The 20,824-nt window shown below is 35.0% G+C and overlaps 1 long non-coding RNA gene across 1 annotated transcript; it reads right to left on the reverse strand.

The window, feature by feature from the left end:
* Positions 1–1,943: 1,943 nt before the first annotated feature.
* On the reverse strand, positions 1,944–19,693 carry LOC128659351 (uncharacterized). The gene is made up of 3 exons (XR_008402341.1): positions 19,433–19,693; positions 9,297–9,391; positions 1,944–2,254 (listed from the first exon to the last, which is right to left on the reverse strand). It is a non-coding gene; the product is annotated as an uncharacterized LOC128659351 (long non-coding RNA).
* Between the last annotated feature and the right edge of the window lie 1,131 nt (positions 19,694–20,824).

A 20,824-nucleotide genomic window follows, 5' to 3' on the forward strand; every position in this document is an offset into this window, starting at 1 on the left:
TGAATGCCACAGATAGCAGATAAAGGGATACTCTGAAGCACATTGAATTGACAAAGTCATACATCAGAGGTTGAGTATGCACAATGTATGTGACTCAGCTTTACACTTGATTGTTATAACATAACACAAAAGAGGCTACATACGCTTATTAAGCTATTGCTTGTGGGTTCGTGTTTCTGGCGAGTCTTCAGACTTGCCAGAAACAGCAGTTATGAAACAGCGGTCTAAAGACCGCTGCTCCATAACCCTGTCCGCCTGCTCTGATGAGGCGGACAGGAATCACCGGAAATCAACCCGATCGAGTACGATCAGTTTGATTGACACCCCCCTGCTGGCGGCCCATTGGCCGCGAGTCTGCAGGGGGCGGCATTGCACCAGCAGCTCTTGTGAACTGCTGGTGTAATGCTGAATATGGAGAGCGTATTGCTCTCCGCATTCAGCGAGGTCTTGCGGACCTGATCCGCACTGTTGGATCAGGTCCGCAAGACCTTTGATAAATAGGCCCCAATGTCTGGAACAAGACTGGGGGAGGCAGGATACATCCTATGGAAAACATGTTTCCTCTAAATTATTTTAGATGGTATTTCACAATCCTCTATTTTGAAAGTGATGAATGTGACACATAATGCAGATAAACTGAAATTTGGACTAGAATTGACCTTTAAAATCATAGATCAGGTCATGCTATTGAGAAGAATCATAGGAGTAATAATGGTGGAATTATTGATAAATAAATTGAATTTGTCTAACAATTAGTTTTCACGTCCTATTTTATTAACATTCATTTAATATACATCCCCCCTACTTTGTGCAATAGAGGAATCAGATTGAGACCGATCATACAGATAAAGGGATACATTTCATCTGATATAATTTCATAGGTGACATTTACGTATTTTAGTTTTTGAAGGGACATAAAACATTACATTCAATCATGTCCCTCATACAATTGAATAATTAATTAATATTTGCCCAAAATAGGATATTAGACATATTAGTTAAAGGGACATGAAACCCAAAATTTTTCTTTCATGATTTAGAAAGAGCATGCAATTTTAAACAACTTTCTAATTTACTTCAATTATCTAATTTGTTTTATTCTCTTAATATCCTTTGCTGAAAAGCATATCTAGATAGGCTCAGTAGCTGCTGATTGGTTGCTGCACATAGCAGCTTCATGTGATTGGCTCACGCATGTGCATTGCTTTTTCTTCAACTAAGGATATCTAAAAAATGAAGAAAAGTAAATAAAAGAAGTAAATTGGATTGTTGTTTAAATTTGTATTATCTATCTGAATCATCCAAGTAAGACACTAACAAACACATCCTTTTAATATTAGAAGGACATGGAAAGAAAAAAATAGTCCCATAACTGGTTGTTAAATGATCGATTTTACAAGCACATGCCTGCTATTACATATAATATCAACACAGTTCCAGTAGATGAGTGTTAAAGACTTGTATTTTACCAAAGTGAAGGTGGAGTTAGATACAGCCATATAATGAATTTTGGTTGTGTGACTTAGAGATGTACAATTCAGAAAATGTTAATTAAGGGTTAATGGCGAGGCTATGTAGTATAATTTAGAAGTTAAACTAATATCTGTACATATTATTATATGTTGTCTACATAACAACTTTTATTATGTCACTTTTAAGAAATATGTAGGGTGAACTTGCTATATTAAAGTGACAGTTTAGCTTAATGTTCTATTCTCATTCTAAAATCTATCATTCAGGTTTGTAGAAAATTGTAAGGTATTTTAAAAATTAATATAGCTTAGTTATTATGTTATCGTTAGTTGCAAGATAACATAGTGTCAAGGTATATGTGAAGATTAATATATATATTATTATATATTTGGCCTATCAGCACCAAATGATTCATTCATTCATAAAACATTAAAATTGACTTGAAACCCATATTCAATCCTCCCCCACTGCTGTGATCACGCAGGATTGGTCACAAAGTCACTTAAAAAGGAATGTTGTAAAAGTGATTTTTAGAAAGAGCAGAGGTTTATAGGTTAAATTGCAATAGGACCATTGAACCATTTCAAAGGCAAAAACTTCAATAAGAGATGGTCAATCTATATTTGGCTATATGCTCAGTGTATGAAATCAGATAGGAGATACTTTTTTCCTGATTAACACAGCTTTTGAAGCTCACAGCCCTGCAGGGGGTAGCAAACAAGGGATGATGGTCAACCAAATCAGCACACATCCTGGAATGTATGGAGATGACATTCTGGGCCTAAAATCAGATAAACAAGTGAAATTCTGGCTGCATAGTGATTAGCATAGACTTGTTAATTACCCCTGCCTGTGTATTGAAGCAATGAAAATTTGACCAGCTAAAAACACATGTTTTTAAATTACACTCTTAACTCCAAAATACAGCATAGAAATGAATATATATATATATATATATATATATATATATATATATATATATATATATATATATATATAGATATAAAATGTTTAAGTTATTCCAAAATTAATAAAATTTCTCTGTGTTCCAGGAAGCTAATGGAAAATAACAGGAAGAACATGAATATGGATATGATTAATAACACTATTATTTTTATTTCAGATCTGCATAGACAAGATTCATGCATTCAAGATTTATTAGAAATATGAAATATATTATATTCATGTTGGGATGCAGTGCAGTACTGAATATGAAATATGATGTGTTTGTATATAAATGTGGGGAAATGCCAGGATACTGAAGACTATTTTAAATGGATTTTAAGCTAATAGTTAGCAGTATAAATTACTTTGATGTAATATGATATTAAAAAGAATACTGATGTTTCAAATTAAAATAATCAGAAGGAATAATGTGACATAGTACAATACATTTGAACATGTAAATTATTAATGTAAAGAAATTATGGCATTTATTACACATTTTAAAGAAATATTTTTAAATGTTAGAAATGATTAAATGTATTGCTGTTTGTTTGTCATGCTGCCCCCCGATGGCCAAAATCTGGTGTTGCGATGCAAGAATTACAGCCAAAAGATAATTGGTTGTTAACAAAGATGCATCTCCCTAGCAACATACATTGCCAAAATGATCCAATCACAAAGCAGATCCGTAGGGCCACCCATTTGTTTCATCAATGATTAAAAGACAATATAAGCTGTGTGCAGAATAGGAAAAGAGGCTGCTGATGATTTTGCTAAACTGACTGAAAACTCTTGCGTGGGACACAGTCAAACTATAAGCAAAGTGGGCCATATCTTTTCTCATTGATTGCAAAATTTACTTATCTGTCTTCTGAGATGAAACAAGTAGTTTTTGGTAACTGATTTATCGATTTTGGTCATTTTGGGGTAAAGTATAAAAAAAGGTTGCTAATTACAGGTAATATTTTAAAACAAAATATATGCATAGTCACTGCAGTTAAATTACAGCTGATAAATTTAAAGAGCATATGTGTATTTTAAAACTAATATTTCATAGTCTGTGTATTTTAAACTAATCATTAGTGCTAATCAATTTATCCTGGAAAATTTACATATATATATTCTAGAATTGTCTTAATTGTAGATAATTAAAAATGTATTTCAGTTAGATAAATTGGCATAGAATTTGGTTATTGGTGATAATAAGTTAATATATAATTTCTGATGTTTTAAATTGGAATTATATAGGATAAATTGTGGCTAAGTAGCTGATTGTATTGCTGAATGTTAGTAGCTAATATCTTGGAATCTCATGGTGTTAATTTAATGAAATTCAATTGTGAATAAGGTTAGTTATAAAGATACAATTTGGTTTGTCTTGTAAAGATTTGCATAACATATTTTAATAGTTTTAAACGTGTATAGTATTTATTCATATTCTTGTTCCTACAGATATATTTCAATGTGTTTATAGATATTAACTAATAAAAAAGAATTCAGGAATTTATATTAATTTTATGGTTTCTAGTATATGCATATTGATTAAGGGTGTATTTTAAAGAAAAATTATTAAATATAGTGTGTTATAACCCAGCCATATACTGACAATAGGTAGATTAAATGATCTTTAAAGAAAACATTATAGCTAGTTTTGTATGCCATATTAATAAGAGTGTTCACACTAGTGGAGTCATTTAAAGGTACAGTTAACTCATATGTTTCTCAAATTAAATTTGTTCACAATTATCCACTTTACATGCTGGAGTGTATTAAATTGTTTAAAGGTATTTCCATTACCCTTAGTTTTGCATTTAAAATAGTTGATTTAGCCTGTGGTATCTCCACCTAGTCAGAAAATCTTTGGCCTTAAGGCCAAGCTGTGTAAGCACAGCCATCATAAGAAAGCACACTCCCAGTGGGGTATAGAAGAGATAAGGTAATAAAATGTTAATTTTCAAGTATTGGTGATTGGTTTACAGACAGATATAAGATAAAGAAGCATGTATCTGTACACAATGTGATAAAGTAATGAGATCAAATTATATCTAGAAGCTCAAAATATTTAATTTGGTTTATTTTCGCTTGTTAATCATAACAAAAATAAATAAGAGTAAAACAGGGTTTCCCATCTGAGATCCACGAGTGATTTCAATCTATCTAAATTTACCTACTATAACTTCATCCACAATACATCATTATAAAGTCCTAGAGTGACTCGCCAAATTGTTTAGTGGGTTTAAAGTTTTAAAGGCAATTGTTGTGCACTTTAAGATTGTGTTATGTCATGCAATGTAACTATACACTGTATTTGTACTTTTACCACTGACTTTTTTTTTGTATGTTTGCCTTATTTGAAACCTTAATAAAGAATATTTAAAAAAATATATATATATTTAATTTGGTTGTGGCTTTAAAACACAAAATCAGATCATTTATATACTCAAATAAACCTTAAAAAGTAAATCTCATACATTTTATACTCTGCTGCTGATAAAAAAAAGAGTAATTGGAAACACATTAAGGGACCAAAATATTATAGTATACTGTCCCTTTAAGAGTCTGAACTGATTCATTAACAAGCTCCGTCAAAGGAGGGAGATAAGTGGCCAGTTTACATAGACTTACATACAAGGTCCTTACACAGGTCAAATGTATATTCATATAACAGGGTCGAGTATGCCAAAATGTGCAATGGCTAATAGAGGCCTAGATTTGGAGTTTGGCGGTAGCCGTGAAAACCAGCGTTAGAGGCTCCTAACGCTGGTTTTAGGCTACCGCCGGTATTTGGAGTCAGTCAAAAAAGGGTCTAACGCTCACTTTTCAGCCGCGACTTTTCCATACCGCAGATCCCCTTACGTCAATTGCGTATCCTATCTTTTCAATGGGATCTTTCTAACTCCGGTATTTAGAGTTGTGGCTGAAGTGAGCATTAGAAATCTAACAACAAAACTCCAGCCGCAGCAAAAAGTCAGTAGTTAAGAGCTTTCTGGGCTAACGCCGGTTCATAAAGCTCTTAACTACTGTGCCCTAAAGTACACTAACACCCATAAACTACCTATGTACCCCTAAACCGAGGCCCCCCCACATCGCCGACACTCGATTAAATTTTTTTAACCCCTAATCTGCCGACCGCCACCTACGTTATCCTTATGTACCCCTAATCTGCTGCCCCTAACACCGCCGACCCCTATATTATATTTATTAACCCCTAATCTGCCCCCCACAACGTCGCCGCCAGCTACCTACACTTATTAACCCCTAATCTGCCGTCCGCACGCTGCCGCCAGCTACATTATAGCTATGTACCCCTAATCTGCTGCCCTAACATCGCCGACCCCTATATTATATTTATTAACCCCTAACCTGCCCCCCACAACGTCGCCGCCACCTACCTACAACAATTAACCCCTAATCTGCCGACCGCAAAGAGCCGCCACCTACATTATAGCTATGTACCCCTAATCTGCTGCCCCTAACACCGCCGACCCCTATATTATATTTATTAACCCCTAATCTGCCCTCCCTAACATCGCCGACACCTAACTTCAATTATTAACCCCTAATCTGCCGACCGAATCTCACCGCTATTCTAATAAATGTATTAACCCCTAAAGCTAAGTCTAACCCTAACACTAACACCCCCCTCAGTTAAATCTAATTTAAATCTAACGAAATAAATTAACTCTTATTAAATAAATTATTCCTATTTAAAACTAAATACTTACCTGTAAAATAAACCCTAATATAGCTACAATATAAATCATAATTATATTATAGCTATTTTAGGATTTATATTTATTTTACAGGTAACTTTGTATTTATTTTAACCAGGTACAATAGCTATTAAATAGTTAAGAACTATTTAATAGCTAAAATAGTTAAAATAATTTCAAAATTACCTGTAAAATAAATCCTAACCTAAGTTACAATTAAACCTAACACTACACTATCAATAAATTAATTAAATACAATACCTACAATTACCTACAATTAAACCTAACACTACACTATCAATAAATTAAATACAATACCTACAAATAACTACAATGAAATAAACTAACTAAAGTACAAAAAATAAAAAAGAACTAAGTTACAAAAAATAAAAAAATATTTACAAACATAAGAAAAATATTACAACAATTTTAAACTAATTACACCTACTCTAAGCCCCCTAATAAAATAACAAAGCCCCCCAAAATAAAAAAAATGCCCTACCCTATTCTAAATTACAAAAGTTCAAAGCTCTTTTACCTTACCAGCCCTGAACAGGGCCCTTTGCGGGGCATGCCCCAAAGAATTCAGCTCTTTTGCCTGTAAAAAAAAACATACACTACCCCCCCCCAACATTACAACCCACCACCCACATACCCCTAATCTAACCCAAACCCCCCTTAAATAAACCTAACACTAAGCCCCTGAAGATCTTCCTACCTTATCTTCACCGATCAGCAAATCAGATTGAGCTCGCATTCTATTGGCTGATCGGAACAGCCAATAGAATGCAAGCTCAATCTGATTGGCTGATTGAATCAGCCAATCGGATTGAACTTGATTCTGATTGGCTGATTCCATCAGCCAATCAGAATTTTCCTACCTTGGATGACGTCCCTTAAAGGAACCGTCATTCGTCGGGAAGTCGTCGTCGGAAGAAGATGGGTCCGCGGTGGAGGTCTTCAAGATGGAGCCGGTCCTCATCGGATGAAGATAGAAGATGCCGCTTGGAAGATGATGGTTGCCGGTCCGGATCTACTCTTCTTCCCGGATAGGATGAAGACTTTGGAGCCTCTTCTGGACTTCTTCAGCCGTCGGATGATGGATGTCTAGCCCCCGCTTGGGCTTAGATGAAGATTTTGGAGCCAGGACCGATCGGTGATACCCGGTGAGGTGAAGATAAAGTAGGAAGATCTTCAGGGGCTTAGTGTTAGGTTTATTTAAGGGGGGTTTGGGTTAGATTAGGGGTATGTGGGTGGTGGGTTGTAATGTTGGGGGGGGTAGTGTATGTTTTTTTTTACAGGCAAAAGAGCTGAATTCTTTGGGGCATGCCCGCAAAGGGCCCTGTTCAGGGCTGGTAAGGTAAAAGAGCTTTGAACTTTTGAAATTTAGAATAGGGTAGGGCATTTTTTTATTTGGGGGGCTTTGTTATTTTATTAGGGGGCTTAGAGTAGGTGTAATTAGTTTAAAATTGTTGTAATATTTTTCTTATGTTTGTAAATATTTTTTTATTTTTTGTAACTTAGTTCTTTTTTATATTTTGTACTTTAGTTAGTTTATTCCATTGTAGTTATTTGTAGGTATTGTATTTAATTAATTTATTGATAGTGTAGTGTTAGGTTTAATTGTAGGTAATTGTAGGTATTGTATTTAATTAATTTATTGATAGTGTAGTGTTAGGTTTAATTGTAACTTAGGTTAGGATTTATTTTACAGGTAATTTTGAAATTATTTTAACTATTTTAGCTATTAAATAGTTCTTAACTATTTAATAGCTATTGTACCTGGTTAAAATAAATACAAAGTTACCTGTAAAATAAATATTAATCCTAAAATAGCTATAATATAATTATAATTTATATTGTAGCTATATTAGGATTTATTTTACAGGTAAGTATTTAACTTTAAATAGGAATAATTTATTTAATAAGAGTTAATTAATTTCGTTAGATTTAAATTATATTTAAGTTAGGGGGGTGTTAGTGTTAGGGTTAGACTTAGCTTTAGGGGTTAATACATTTATTAGAATAGCGGTGAGCTCCAGTCGGCAGATTAGGGGTTAATATTTGAAGTTAGGTGTCGGCGATGTTAGGGAGGGCAGATTAAGGGTTAATACTATTTATTATAGGGTTAGTGAGGCGGATTAGGGGTTAATAACTTTATTATAATAGCGGTGCGGTCCGGTCGGCAGATTAGGGGTTAATAAGTGTAGGCAGGTGGAGGTGACGTTGTGGGCGGCAGATTAGGGGTTAATAAATATAATATAGGGGTCGGTGGTGTTAGGGACAGCAGATTAGGGGTACATAGGGATAATGTAAGTAGCGGCGGTTTACGGAGCGGCAGATTAGGGGTTAATAATAATATGCAGGGGTCAGCGATAGCGGGGGCGGCAGAATAGGGGTTAATAAGTGTAAGGTTAGGGGAGTTTAGACTCGGGGTACATGTTAGAGTGTTAGGTGCAGACGTAGGAAGTGTTTCCCCAAAGCAAACAATGGGGCTGCGTTAGGAGCTGAACGCGGCTTTTTTACAGGTGTTAGGTTTTTTTTCAGCTCAAACAGCCCCATTGTTTCCTATGGGGGAATTGTGCACGAGCACGTTTTTGAAGCTGGCCGCTTCCGTAAGCAACTCTGGTATCAAGAGTTGCAGTGGCATTAAATATGCTCTACGCTCCTTTTTTGGAGCCTAACGCAGCCATTCTGTGGACTCTCAATACCAGAGTTATTTTAAAGGTGCGGCCAGAAAAAAGCCAGCGTTAGCTACGCGGGTCGTTACCGACAAAACTCTAAATCTAGCCGAAAGTAAATATCTATTTGGTGGAGACTGACCCTTTAAATGTATAGAACTTTTGACGGTGTCTAGACTAATATATTTAAATTAATTCTTATATTTAGACATGCCTGCATCTAAATCTTATTGTTTTAAAATATTACCTATACATATTTACTATTAGAATAGTGTGTATTACATGCATTCATCAATGATAAGAACAATATTCTAAAGGTAAATATGTTAACTATTTAGTTCTTGTTGTTAATAGCTTGTGATGGCTATTTCATTTGTAGTGAAAGGGACATGCAACCCAAAGTTAATCTTCCATGATTCCGACAGATCAAATTTTAAAAAATCAAATATTTGACAGAGCAAATTTTAAGAAATCAAACATTTACCTTTGATAATCATATTTGGTTCATTCTCTTGGTATCCTTAGTTGCATTGGTTAGCCAGATGTCTTCAGATACTTCACAGTATTGCATAGCTGCTTCTTATAAATAAATACACCATGAGAATAACATTTAAAAATGAAGTATATGTTAATATTTAATAGAAATACATGCTCTATTTGACTATTTGATTTTTTGTAAATAATGACAATAAAATGTTTTTAAAAACAAATGATGTCCCTTTAATTTATCAAAGTAACGTCTATTTTAAATACAAATAATGCAGTTCGCCATTAGTGAAATATAGCGTGGTAAACGTTTCTTTCAACACAAGATTCCCATTTATGAAAAGTCAAACATAATTTAACACACTGTCACTTAGCACATAATCGCTGTGCATTGTTGGGATTGTAAATAAATTAAAAAATGAAGCACTGTCAATACTTGACAATGAGTCACGATATTTATTTAAGAACAAAGGAATACATAAAATATTAACATTCTGGATTCTAAGCAATTATCAACATTGTTAAAAATACATTGAACGATGTTACACATCTTATAATCAATATTAAACTTTGAAATGTTTTAATTAACATTTCCTAATGTGAATGGATAATATTTACTTTCTGAATATTAAATAAAATATATTTCAACTGTCAAATGGAAACAAAATTGCTTAATATTTAACGGATGCCATAAATTATATATGCGTCACATACGCATTCCATTCTCATAAATTTTAAAGAAAAGCCAAATGAAGTGATAGCACCCCAGGAGCTATATGTATGAAAGTTACAAAGATATCAATCCATGAAACATTAAGCAACAGCCATTCAGAGTTCATCACACAAACATGACTTGAGTCAGTATGGACTCACAGACATGCTAACAAAATAAAAAAATTTTATCCAATCAAATGTACAGATACCTAGTCCCATGGTGTATCTCATGTTTGCTTTCCCATATAAAAGTCCATTACAGGTAGCCATTTTTGTCAGTTCTCTAAAGCCTGTTTGGCAAGATGTCTACTCGCAGGTTCACCAGAGAGGAAAGTACTGCACTGATGTACGTGGTCAAGGACTTTTATCCTCAGCTTTATGGGGCTCAGAGGAGGTCCATGACTGGGCCAGTAAAAAAAAGCCAAGATTCGGGGATATGAGGTTGGGTCTGCGGAATAAAGTCTGCCTCATGAAGGAGTGGACTCGTGTCCGTCAGAGAGGTGAAGAACCGGCCCCACCCCCATGGAAACTTGTCCTCAGAGATCATGAGGAGACTTCATGTACGCTCCTTAGACTCCGATTCCTCCATGCATTTGCAGCCCCAAAGTCCTCTACCCCCTCCAAGCCCCCAGCTGATACCCATGAAACTCCCGACCTGGAGGCCAGTGCACCTCCAATCGGTGACCTGGGAGAAAGCGGGACAGAGTCTGAAAAAGGTAAACATCAGACTTCATATAATATTTTAATATTTGAGTATCTATTTAGACAATATGTATACAGTCATATTTTCAACATATCTCAAATTCACAACAGACGTTAACTAGGATGGTATACATAAGAATTTAGATTTGTCAAACATCATATAGGAATAATGATATTTATTGCGCAATCACGATTATGCTTCACAGAGATAAAATGGAAGTGCGCATCCGTGACCTCCCTATCCTCTGCCATTTTACCCATTGAATATCAATAACTACATAACTTGCAAATATTATTTAGCATCATTAAAAATTTACAAACATTATAATGCATGATAATGCATTTTGTCACTTATTGATTATTGCAATCTACTACTAAATGGCCTTCCAAAACACTGCCTCTCGTCCCTCCAATCTATTATGAATGCTTCTGCTAGACTCAACCACCTAAGTCGCTGATCTACATCAGCTGCTCCAGTCTGCCAGTCTCTACAATGGCTACCCATACACTCCAGAATACAATTTAAAATATTAACCATAACTTAAAAAGCACTCAACAGTCTAACTCCCAACTATATTTCCTCTATCATCGTAAACTATTCCCCATCCCGTCCTCTTCAAACAACCTCTGACCTACGTCTCTCCACTCCTGTTATCTCTACGTCCCACCTCCAAGATTTCACATGTGCTGCTCCTGTCCTCTGGATCTCTCTACCCCACTCCATAAGACTGTCTCCATCCTTGTATAGCTTCAGACGCTCCTTGAAAACCCACCTATTCAGAGAGGCTTACCATCTCTCCTCCATCCCTCATGCGAACCAAACTAATGCATGAACTGCCTGACTCACTGCTGCAACTACAACCAATGTGACAAGCTACCCCAACCTTATGTCTCTGCACTCTAAACCTGTAGACTGCAAGCTCTATGGGGCAGGGCTCTCTCCCTCCTGTACTAGATTTGTTTAGTTTTGTTATGTTTTGTATTTTATCACAAATCCTTGTCATTGTATACCCCTATCATTGTACCCAGTGCTACGGAATTGGGCGGCGCTATACAAATAAATGATAATAATAATAACAATAACAATAATAATAATAATAATAATAATATTGCATGCTCCATCTAAATAAAGAAAATCATTCATTTTGTTCAGCATCTCTTTAATGCAACTGTCAGACGATCTATGAATGTGATTAAATAATATTTATATACATATTATTATTTAATATATATAGATGGTTGTATACATCAAATAATTTTATTTGTAAAACTTCAAATGTCACAGTGTGTAATTTAGCACCCACTTCTTTTGAGTACACAAGATACAGCATAAGCCTGTGTCCCAATCGTCAAAAGAAATTGTTTTCAAAGTAATCTTAGAAAAAGACAATTGACCTAATTAATCTCAGACTGTCATTTCAAAGAAAGGCAAATTGCTTCAAAAGAAATGACCATGTAAATTTTGTTCATAAATCTTGGATCAAGTTTGAGGATTCCCTCTCCTGATTACAATGCATTCAGGTGAGATCAAAGAAAAGACATATGGTCTAATCAGATCAGGCAGTTATTTTGAAAGAAGATGTCACCATGTGGCTGATCTGTTTGAAGTTGATTTCCTGCCCAAGATAATGATAACTTATCAGACCCTGGTAAATTAACAGACATGGCCCGTAGTGTATGCAAAGATATCAAGGGCCCCCTATTGTGTTTGAATACACGAAACTCAGACATACATCTGGGGGAGGAAAAAACCAAGCAGAGACACATATGACATTGGAGCCTGCATAATTTAAATATATAACAATATTTAATCTGCTGTATTTTATATGAATATAAGGAGATGCTCAAATAAACATGAAGGCCTGAGAGTTAAGATTTTAGCATGTCTTAACCTATATTTTTTTTTAGCAGAAAAGGTTTTAACCTCTGTATTTTTGGAAGCATAGAGATGACTATTTGTGGACCTAAAAAGCAATGACTAATAGTAACATTTTAGATAAATGCTGCAAATAGATGTATACAAATATATGTATAATCCAGTATTAAAGCCAAATTTATGTATAATCCAGTATTAAAGACAGAAGGCCTTTGGCTGTTAAAAATGAAATTCACCAGGGCCAATCCATGCTCAGCTCCATAAGGGCGAATCACAAAGCCGATCCGGAGGGCCTATCCAATTCATCAATGATGGTACATAACAAAAAGGGGTGGGGTTATATCACATGATTTAACCCCAAGTATAGAGAGAGAAAGGGGCTGTTGGCTAAACTTGTAACTGGTAACTGAAATTTGCTGCTGGAACACTGTTACTATTAAGCTAATAGCTATCCTTATTCTCCACATGCAAAATACTCTCGGCTAGATTTGGAGTTTTGTCGGTAACGACCCGAAAAACTAACGCCGGCTTTTTTCTGGCCGCACCATAAAAATAACTCTGGTATTGAGAGTTCACAGAATGGCTGCGTTAGGCTCCAAAAAAGGAGCGTAGAGCTTTTTTAACGCAGCTTCATCTCTCGATACCAGAGTTGCTTACGCAAGCGGCCAGCCTCAAAAACGTGCTCGTGCACGATTCCCCCATAGGAAACAATGGAGCTGTTTGAGCTGAAAAAAAACCCAAACACCTGCAAAAAAGCCGCGTTCAGCTCCTAACGCAGCCCCATTGTTTGCTATGCGGTAACCCTTCCTACGTCTGCACTTAACACTCTAACATGTACCCCGAGTCTAAACACCCCTAACCTTACACTTATTAACCCCTAATCTGCCGCCCCCGCTATCGCTGACCCCTGCATATTATTATTAACCCCTAATCTGCCGCTCCGTAAACCGCCGCTACTTACATTATCCCTATGTACCCCTAATCTGCTTCCCTAACATCGCCGACCCCTATATTATATTTATTAACCCCTAATCTGCCCCCCACAACGTCGCCTCCACCTGCCTACACTTATTAACCCCTAATCTGCCGAGCGGACCTGAGCGCTACTATAATAAAGTTATTAACCCCTAATCCGCCTCACTAACCCTATAATAAATAGTATTAACCCCTAATCTGCCCTCCCTAACATCGCCGACACCTAACTTCAATTATTAACCCCTAATCTGCCGACTGGAGCTCACCGCTACTCTAATAAATGTATTAACCCCTAAAGCTAAGTCTAACCCTAACACTAACACCCCCCTAAATTAAATATAATTTACATCTAACGAAATTAATTAACTCTTATTAAATAAATTATTCCTATTTAAAGATAAATACTTACCTGTAAAATAAATCCTAACATAGCTACAATATAAATTATAATTATATTATAGCTATTTTAGGATTTATATTTATTTTACAGGTAACTTTGTATTTATTTTAACCATGTACAATAGCTATTAAATAGTTAAGAACTACTACTAGGTTTATTTAAGGGGGGTTTGGGTTAGATTAGGGGTATGTGGGTGGTGGGTTGTAATGTTGGGGGGGGTATTGTATGTTTTTTTTTACAGGCAAAAGAGCTGAACTTCTTGGGGCATGCCCCGCAAAGGGTCCTGTTCAGGGCTGATAAGGTAAAAGATCTTTTAACTTTAGTAATTTAGAATAGGGTAGGGCATTTTTTATTTTGGGGGGCTTTGTTGTTTTATTAGGGGGCTTAGAGTAGGTGTAATTAGTTTAAAATTGTTGTAATATTTTTCTTATGTTTGTAAATATTTTTTTATTTTTTGTAACTTAGTTCTTTTTTATTTTTTGTACTTTAGTTAGTTTATTTCATTGTAGTTATTTGTAGATATTGTATTTAATTAATGTATTGATAGTGTAGTGGTTTAATTGTAGGTAATTGTAGGTATTTTATTTAATTAATTTAATGATAGTATAGTGTTAGGTTTAATTGTAACTTAGGTTAGGATTTATTTTACAGGTAATTTTGTAATTATTTTAACTAGGTAACTATTAAATAGTTCTTAACTATTTAATAGCTATTGTACCTGGTTAAAATAATTACAAAGTTGCCTGTAAAATAAATATTAATCCTAAAATAGCTACAATGTAATTATAATTTATATTGTAGCTATATTAGGGTTTATTTTACAGGTAAGTATTTAGCTTTAAATAGGAATAATTTATTTAATAAGAGTTAATTAATTTCGTTAGATTAAAATTATACTTAATTTAGGGGGTGTTAGTGTTAGGGTTAGACTTAGCTTTAGGGGTTAATCCATTTATTAGAATAGCGGTGAGCTCCGGTCAGCAGATTAGGGGTTAATAAGTGTAGGCAGGTGGAGGAGACGTTGAGGGGGGCAGATTAGGGGTTAATAAATATAATATAGGGGTCGGCGGTGTTAGGGGCAGCAGATTAGGGGTACATAAGGATAACGTAGGTGGCGGCGCTTTGCAGTCGGCAGATTAGGGGTTAATTATTGTAGGTAGCTGGCTGCGACGTTGTGGGGGGCAGATTAGGGGTTAATAAATATAATATAGGGGTCGGCGGTATTAGGGGCAGCAGATTAGGGGTACATAAGGATAACATAGGTGGCGGCGCTTTGCGGTCGGCAGATTAGGGGTTAATTATTGTAGGTAGCTGGCTGCGACATTGTGGGGGGCAGATTAGGGGTTAATAAATATAATATAGGGGTCGGCGGTGTTAGGGGCAGCAGATTAGGGGTACATAAGGATAACGTAGGTGGCGGTCGGCAGATTAGGGGTTAAAAAAATTTAATTGAGTGTCGGCGATGTGGGGGGACCTCGGTTTAGGGGTACATAGGTAGTTTATGGGTGTTAGTGTACTTTAGAGCACAGTAGTTAAGAGCTTTATAAACCGGCGTTAGCCCAGAAAGCTCTTAACTACTGACTTTTTTCCTGAGGCTGGAGTTTTGTCGTTAGATGTCTAACGCTCACTTCAAACACGACTCTAAATACCGGAGTTAGAAAGATCCCATTGAAAAGATAGGATACGCAATTGACGTAAGGGGATCTGCGGTATGGAAAAGTCGCGGCTGAAAAGTGAGCATTAGACCCTATTTTGAGTGACTCCAAATACCGGCGGTAGCCTAAAACCAGCGTTAGGAGCCTCTAACGCTGGTTTTCATGGCTAACGCCAAACTCCAAATCTAGGTCTCTATTTTTTATATTCTGAGGTGAAATTGGACCTGTTGACAAAGTTTTTGGAAACTGAATTATCAATTTTGGTAATTTGGGTAAAGAATAAAAGGTTGTTAAATATAGGTAACATTTAAACAAAATATATGCATAGTTACTGCAGTTAAATTACAACTGATAGATTTAAAGAGCATATTTATATTTTAGATTCATATTCATAGTCCTGAACAGTTTTTAAGCTTGCCTGTTGTAAGCTAAATATTTAAACAAACACCCATTGTTGCTGTAGGTAGCAGACATAGAGGAATAAATTGTATTTTAACCTAGTATTTCATAGCCTATGTATTGTAAAACTAATCATAAATGCTAAGTAGTTTATCTTTGCAAATATATATATATATATATATATATATATATATTTAGAACTGTCTAAATTGTAGATAGCTAAGAACTTATTTCAGCTTAGATAAATTGGCATAGAAGTTTGATTTTGCACAAATAATAGATACTATGTTGATGCTTTAAATTAGAATTGTATTAGAATCAATTGTGGCTATATAGCTGATTGTACTGCTGAATGTTAGTGACCTATATCTTGGTCTCATTATGGTATTTTAATACAATTCAAGTGTGAATAAATAAGGTAAACTTTTATGATCTTTGCATAGCATATTTTAATAATACAAACGTGTACAGAATTGATTCATATCTGGTTTTCTGCAAATATATTTCAATGTGTTTATAAATATTAACTAATAAAAATAATTTAGGAATTTTATATTAATTTTATTGTCTTGGTATATGCATTTTATTGGGGGTTTATTTTAAAGAATAATTATTAAATATATTATGTTATAACCCGGCCATATACTGACACAACATTGATGTGTGTCCTTGATCACCAGTAACACATGTTTGAAATATTAGATTTTAACTTGTACACAACATATTATGTTTTACAGCTATGGATGTTATATGTGTGATGGAGGAGAATGTGGTTCCCTTGGTGTCTGATTGTACGTCAAATATATATAACAACATGCATATAATGTGTATTTTGTAGAAATTATATATATAATTTTATAATTATTTGGATAAAAATAAAGTCTACACCTTGGTCCTGTTAAAAATTATGATCACATTAAGTTTCAAATATACTACTGCCCCCCCTTTCAGTATCATGCAGCAGGAAAATAGAAATTAAGAATTGTTTTTTTAGTTAGGTATAAATTGTCATGAATGACATCATGATGTCACATGCATATTACATCCAATCCCACAATAATTATCTTCTAATTGTACAGACTGTCATAGCTATTCATTTGAGTGCCTAGATGCAGACCAGCTCGTTATGTCATCAGTGTTCTGAACTTCTCAGCCATTTCTAAGTATACATAAAATATAATCATGTTGAAATTCCTTAATTAAGTTTCATGATGCATGATCTGTAAAGGGTGCATGAGTATGTTTGCATATTCATCTAAGCTTTGATTTTAACATGATTTATTTGCAGACTGCCCATTTCACTAAGACAAACATTAATATTTCTCTAACCTAAAATTTTCAAGTCTGAATGTGTCTATTAATATTGGGATGACATACATTTAATCCTAATGTAAAGATATATTCTTAAAACATACTATGAAAATGTAATGTCAGATAGCATTCTATTCTTAATAGTTAATAGGAAAGGTACTGTCTACTGTGTAAATGTTTAGAATAGTAATTGATTGAACCATCAAGGTTAAAACATTTAAATTTAACATTACCAAGACAATAATCTTAATATATTTTGTCATCAGTGATTACCTTGTTTTGAAGCCTATGTGGAGTGGCCATTTATATTTGCTCATATGAAACACTTCCATATTATCCAATTAGTGGACTCTCATAAGTCAATCCACGGGCAGGTTTCTAAATGACTCTATGTTGTTCACATTTAATAATGCACTCTACATGTGATCCAATGACAAGTACATCACATAAGAGATGGCTAGATCTCTATGGCTTTTCAATATCAAATGCATACATGTGTACTGATATATGTTATCAAAAAGAGAAATGTAATATTGTTAAATCATAAAGATTAACACATAATGGGGACATTGCAACATATGCTTTTTAATGTATGGATCAAACGTTCAAGAATAAGAACCAATGAGCAAACATTTGAGCTTCAAGAATCAATTTCAAAAGATTTGAAATTAGACTTGCTTCAAATCAATTAAAGGCCAATTTATACCTTTAAACATATTCATTATTGTGACTTTGTCTAATTTATGAGCAAAGTAAATAATTACATATTTCAAATGATGATGAATATTAATTTTAAAAGGAAAAAATATATTTTTATATAATGTTTGTATTGAAACAATTTTATAATATATTTCAGATGGACCATCCACTTCTGGGCATCACCCTGCCACACTTTCCGAACCTCCCCACAAGGGCCAGACTGGGAATAAAAAGCAGCCCTGGAAAAAATTAAAGACCAGCCCTATATTCCATCGAGATATATATATATATATATATATATATATGTGTGTGTATGTAACTGTGTGCATGTATATATATATATATATATATATATATATATATATATATATATACACATACATACATACATATTCACATACACTATATATATATATATATATATATATATATGTGTGTGTGTGTGTGTGTGTATATACACACACACTATGTATATATATATATATAAATATATATATATATATGCAGTCTCAAAGAACCTCACGCTCAGCCACTGAACGTGGAGATTCTTAAAGTGGGCACTTCAGACAGGGACCTTTTGGTTCCTCCTGGAGCCTTTTTCAATGGAGGCCGTGCATTGAATAAGGCTCCAGGAGGAGCTGAAACATTTGGAACAGGCTTTGTTTTTCGTCATTAAAAGCTTATTGTAAAATGAATCCCTGTCTGAAGTGCCTGCTTTAAGAATCTCCACACGCAGTGGCTGAGCGTGAGGCTCATTGGGACTGCATGTACACACTATTTAGCAGCACACCAGGGTAGTCACTTGCTGGCATGTGCCATTTCCTATTCTGCTCATATATATATATATATATATATATATATATGTGTGTGTAACAGGGTTTGGCCTAGGCCCACAATTACCCCTGTGGGTCTTTACCCCAGCTACCTCCATGTGCTCGGCAGGCTGATCCTGAGTCTCCGCTACCTGGGAGTTGGGGTACATGACTGTGGCAGTGCCTCCACCTGACTGGGCATCCAGGGCAAGAATGGGTTTCCCAGACAGGAACATAATAAATAACTACAACACACACAGTAATAACAGTAAAACAGTATGAACATGTATTAAAGGATTATGGCAAATAAAAAATAAGGCAAGAAATACAGTGGCTAACTAACACACCAACTCTCTCTAACCAGGCCCAGCACCCTCCCAAACCACCTGCGAACCCACCCTCAGGCTTCACCCTAATGGCTGATGGGTACCAGTTGGTGCACAGAAATGTTGGGGCCCTTTAAGGTAATCCACATGCATTTAAACAGTTACAGCTCATAGGAAACTGCAATCCACAGGAAGAGCTGTTTATAAGTTTATGTGATGGACAGAATGCCCTGTCAGTATGACAAGGAGAGAGGATACTTCTTACCACTAAACAGGATTCATCTGCACAGGCTGAAAGAAAACTCCAAGGTCTGCCAGTCATTTACTTTGCCTGCATTCTTCTCCACAGCTCTCTCACAGGGTCAGACTTCAGCTGGCAGCATACACTAAATCAGCAGAGGAATGCTGTTACTTTACAAGATTAAGTCTGCAGCTCTCTCACAGGGTCAGACTGCAGCTGGCAGCATACACTAAATCAGCAGATGAATGCTGTTACTTTACAAGATGAAGTCTGCAGCTCTCTCACAGCCAGGCCTCACACAGACCTTCACTGCTCTGACATGTCTGCTTCCTCCTGTGTCTTACACTCTTCTTTCAGTTTCACTTGATCACGACCAACCAGTCTAATAGTTGCCTAGGCAACTTCTCCTGCAGATTGTATACAGGTGCAAAAGTTCACAGGAAAATGTTCAACAGGAAGGGCTACACACATATATATATATATATATATATATATATATATATATATATATATACATATACACACACACACACACACACAATGTATATATATATATATATATATATATAAATACACACACAGAAACACACACACAATTATATATGTATATATATATATATATACACACACAGAAACACACACTATATATATATATATATATATATATATATATATATTTAAATATTTAAAATATTCCTCTGACTCTTCACATTGTGAATATGCCTAATTACTAACTTGTTATTTTACTATAAATATATCATACATGAAAACTTTATCTTATTTATTTTTTCTTTTATTTCTCAGTTTTCCTGCTTCAAAAAGTTTTTCTGTAGTTGCAGAGTTCTGTTGTTTTGGATGGAATTCTACTGCCCTGAATGCAATGGTTAAGAAAAATGCATCAGACGAGGCTGTGTTGGAAATCTTCAATTCAGTTTAGTGATAACCTGTTCCAAAGCAGCATTGTAATCTGCAGAAAGGAAAAAGTCAGGGCAGTCACTAACTCCAGAATTAAACTCCAAATGAAGAGATGGCTGGATGTTGATTTTGTTACATGGTTCATGTGTTTTGTCTTCATAAATAAATAGTATTATATGGCACACTAAGTTTAGAGAATAATAAGAGGTTGGATCACTTTAATCATATATCCTGCCTCCTTATGACAAAGTTATTGTTCTGTCTACTTACCAGGAATAAGGTGTGTAGGAGGTGCTCACATACCTGTGATGCACTATGTCACCTTGTCAGATGGCTCCAAAGGGGCTGTGTTGGCCTTTGTTTGCCCTTGTCAACTCCCTCCAAGGACTGTGATGCACTATGTCACCTTGTCAGATGGCTCCAAAGGGGTTGGGTTATCATTAAGACTTATATGACCTCATAAATTATATTTATCATAATAAAAACAATCTTTTAATTAAA

The sequence above is a fragment of the Bombina bombina genome, chromosome 5 (assembly GCF_027579735.1).
Source record: "Bombina bombina isolate aBomBom1 chromosome 5, aBomBom1.pri, whole genome shotgun sequence".
NCBI classification, from domain to species: Eukaryota; Metazoa; Chordata; class Amphibia; order Anura; family Bombinatoridae; genus Bombina; species Bombina bombina.